The sequence below is a fragment of the Chinchilla lanigera genome, unplaced genomic scaffold (assembly GCF_000276665.1).
Source record: "Chinchilla lanigera isolate Chin_1 unplaced genomic scaffold, ChiLan1.0 scaffold00015, whole genome shotgun sequence".
NCBI classification, from domain to species: domain Eukaryota; kingdom Metazoa; phylum Chordata; class Mammalia; order Rodentia; family Chinchillidae; genus Chinchilla; species Chinchilla lanigera.
Window position 1 is genome coordinate 10,953,816 of NW_004955416.1, and position 4,385 is coordinate 10,958,200.

Here is a 4,385-nt window from a genome sequence, read left to right on the forward strand (position 1 = left end):
CATAACGTAATCCAGGATTCTTCCCACACCAAAATAAGATGTTTTTCTAATTTTAAAGAAAACTTTCGAACCAGGCCTGGTGGCGCACACCTGTAATCCTAGCACTCAGGAGGCTGAGGCAGGAGGATCCTTGACAGTTCAACAGCAGCGTGGGCTACAAAGTGAGCTCAAGGCCAGCCTGAACTGCATAGCGAGACCCTGTCTCAAAATGACTAAACAAATAAAGTAATACAATCAGTAATAACAGTACAGTGAGCTGGGTTTGGTGGTGCGTGCCTGGAACCCGGGAGGCTAAGGCAAGAGGATTGCTTTGAGTTCAAGGACAGCCTGGGATCCATGGATGTTCAAGGCCAGCCTGAGCTATGTAGCAAGACCCTGTCTCAAAAAAATAAAAGCATCAAGCACAGCCTAGAAAATGACAAACTGTAGTAACTATTAACTGGCCAACTTTAACCATATGAACAAGGCTTATATAATGAAATCTAACACAAACCAAAAAATTGTATACAGTAAATAACTCCTCAATTCAGCACTTTTATCCTCTAGGGAGAAGATTTTAAAGGGATGGAGGAAAAACAGAGAAATAGGTGAAGGTGAAAAGATTAGAAGCAAAGTTGAAGAACAAAGGAAGATTAAGCTTTCAGAGACTGGTGAAGAAGACAGGAGGGAAAGAAAGAAACAAAAACAAGAACTGAACAAAACAGTGTTTATATTCTTGAAAAAACAAGAATATACAATCAAACAAAAAGAAAGCCCCAGGGATATAGCTCAGGAGCACAGTGTCTACTTGGCAAGTGTAAGGTCATGAGTTCAATTTCCAGTACCAAAAAAAAAAAAGAAGCAGCAGCTGGGAGTAATGGCACACCCCTGTAATCCCAGCACTTGGGAGACGGAAGCAGAAGGATCACTACGAGTTCAAGGCCGGCCTGGGCTACATAATGAGTTTAAGATCAGCCTGAACTACAGAGCGAGACCCTGTCTCAAAAAGAAAAAAAAGAAAGTGTGAGATTTCAAGCCCATAATCATCTTCTGGGGTCTACAGGTCTGTGGCAGTGTCCACTTTAGGGCGTGTCTCTGCTGTCACTGGTACACAAAGGAGGCAGATGGAGCACAGATGCATCCTGTATGATCCCAGCAACCCTGCAGTGGGATTAGGAGGGCGTGCTATATAATCCCAGCAAGCCTGCAGTAGGAACAGGGTGAGGAACCGATACAGCTCTGCACAAGTTCAGGCTAATCTTGGTCTCTAGCTGTGGGTCTGTTACTTGGGTTGTTCAGCCCACAACATTGTAGGTGTTTCTTGCTGGCTTTGATAGAGGGGAAATGCTAGATGTCAAATATTCCAAGTTCGTGTTCCCTGAAGTTGAAGAATGAATTGTAAGCAACAATGGAGGTTAAGAGGAGGAATATTTATTGGAGAAAAGCAATAGGAAGAGGGATTAGAAATAGCTCCTGAGACAGGAGGGGTCCCAGAGGGGCTGCCAACAATCCCACCTCTCAAAGGAAGTTTTATAGAGCACAATCATGAAGCGGGTACAACACGGGTCAAAATTATGATCAATGAATAAGATTGCAAGTGTAATCACTTAGGTAATATTGATCTAAGGGTAGCCAGGGTACAAGAGTGACATCATTAACCTTGGTTGCTAATCTATAGTCTTAGTCTTGTCTTTGGTCCCAGCAGTCTTAGTCTTAGTCTTGGTGGGTGGGAGAGGGTGGCCCACCCCTCGTGAGGTAATGGGAAATCTCAAGAGGGTGACACCAATAATCCCAAGCCTCTGTTCACCCCTTAGGGACGTATGGAAAACTAGCCATTGGGACATTAATCTTCAGATGCACCTCCAACTGTCTAGTAGCTTGACCTCAGTTCCCAGGTCCTGGGTGTCTCCCAGGGCTGCGCCTCACCCAGACACTGGGAGTCCTGAGGTGAAGCAAACTCTGAGTCCCAGGTTCAACATGCCCCCACCCCAAAGTAGTGGCCAATCACTGGACATCTGAACTGGAGACACTCCCCAGCTGATGCAGCTCACGGAATCCGCAGCTGTGCTCCGCTGGTGCGGCGCTCCCTGGAGGGCCCCAGGCTCCCCCGCCCTCACCGAACTTCTAGGCTGAAGCCTCATCTCTCCTGAAGCAAGCGGGAGTCAGGGAAAATGCGCATTTTGCCTCCTCCCTCTTCTGCCTTGAGGTCTGTCACCTCGCTTTCCTCTTGGGTCCAATTCTCCCCGTTCCTGAGTCTCAGGGATCCACCTCCCTCCTCCTTGTCTTCCTCAAATTGTCATAAGCCAGCGTTTGCTTTCCCAGTCTTGGAGAGCCTGGTTTGCCACTGCTCACCACTCTGCCATTATCCCAGATACTTTTTTTTTTTTTTTTTCAAATTATTTCATATTTATGCCATGCGCTGGCCTCAGCCACCCACCAACTTCTTACAGGCTCTGCATTTTCTTTCACCTCTGCATGGGGCTTCAGAGGCACCGCGCCTACTGACCTCACTGTGCATGAAGCCAGTACCCCAGGAGGGCAGGTAAGCCCTGGAGAGGCAGCAGATCAAGGGAGAAATAATAGACCTGACCAGCAGCACTAGTCCCAAGAAAAACCCACAGCTACTGTAAACTACAAAAACAGCATGGGGTTTTACTCTGAAAGTCACTCCTTCTTGTGGGCCACACTGAAGAAGAAACCCATACAGTGCCCACCATATTTCCAAAGAGTGTTTAATCAGGTGCTGTTTTGGGAAAGGGTTAATTGATTAAGACTGAGCCATGCTGGGGATATAGCTCAGCAGCACAGCGCCTGCCTGGCAAGCGCGAGGTTGTGAGTTTGGTTCTCCGTACAAAAAAAAAATGACTGAGCCACAGAACAACTCCACTCCAGGTTTTTTCCAGGCTTGTGCTCTGTTAAGGTTTACATCTAGATGCCTGCCAAAGCCTCATGCACTCATAGGAGGGACTCTGGGAGGTGGCTGGGTCATGTGTGTGAGATACTGGTTGATGGCTGTGTAATAACTGGCTTAGACCATGGATTGGTTTAGCATAGTTCCGGGGATGGATCATGGGAAGACCCACCCTGGGTGTGGATGGCACCAAGCAATAGGCTTACAGCCTGAATAGAATAAAAAGGAAAATGAAGGCTCATTGCTGGCTGCTTCCTGCCTGCCTTGCCATGAGCTCTTTCTCGTCTGCGAGGCCGCTCTGCCATGCAGCTCTGCCTTGGAGCCAGCTGACTGTGGACTGAAACCTCTACAAACTTCGAGGCAAAATAAACCCTCCTTTAACTTGTGGGTGTCAGCTATTTTGTCCCAGCAACAAGGAAGTAACTAAGACACCCTCACACAGTGGCTGGGTGAGAGACAGCCTCAGAAGGTGAGTGCAGAGTGTGCAAGTTAGACATAGACCCCCTGAGAAGTTTAAGCTCAAGCCAGGATGGACATGGACGACCCCCCTGAGAAGCCAGGTCCTGTGAATGTGACGTTCAGAACTGGTTGGGTGGGCGCGCTCTTTCCTCTTCCCATCTGCTCCTTTTTCCTCCTGCCCGCAGAATGCTGCCAGGGAGAGCTGCCAGGAGCTCCCTGGGAGCCTCAGGTGGTGAATACTTACTCTACTGGGAACTAGAACAGTACTCCGGGAGTAAAACATATGCCTCCCAGCCGGGCGTGGTGGCCCACACCTGTAATCCTAGCACTCAGGAGGCTGAGGCAGGCCAATTGTTGCCAACCTGGGCTACAAAGTGAGCTCAAAGCCAGCCTGAACTGCATAGAAAGACCCTGTCTCAAAAAAAGACAGAGCTCATTAAACTAGATCTGGGACAATAATGATAATAGATTGCTGCAGAATTTAAATGAAACCTATGTATATAACTTTTAAAACATTTTTCAAGAAACTAAGAGGCAAGTATCAGTTCAAATTGGACCATGGAATGTAACGCATTAATATTATCCCTTAGTTACTGCAGACTGATCAGGCCCACAATCTCCCAAATGAGTGTATGGCAAAGGCTTTTTTTTTTGTCTTTTTGAGACAGGGTCTCGCTATGTAGTTTGGGCTGGCCTTGAGCTCACTTTGTAGCCCAGGCTGGTCTCGAACTAGCAACAATCCTCCTGCCTCAGCCTCCCGAATGCTGGGATTACCGGCGTGTGCCACCACCCCCGGCTCTAACAAAATGTACTTTGAATAACTGTATAAAACGAAAATAAATATTTTGCTGCAGTTCAGGGATCTAATTTGAACCTAGATACTTGCTAGTTCATTATCTGTGTACACAGTCAAACACTGAATGACAAGAAGTCATACTAATATTTTAGTGACATAAGGTCTTGCATCATTGCATGGACATGGGGGTCAGGCTGGAGGTCTGAAAGCCTATGTAAAGTACCAAATCATTATGGTAAA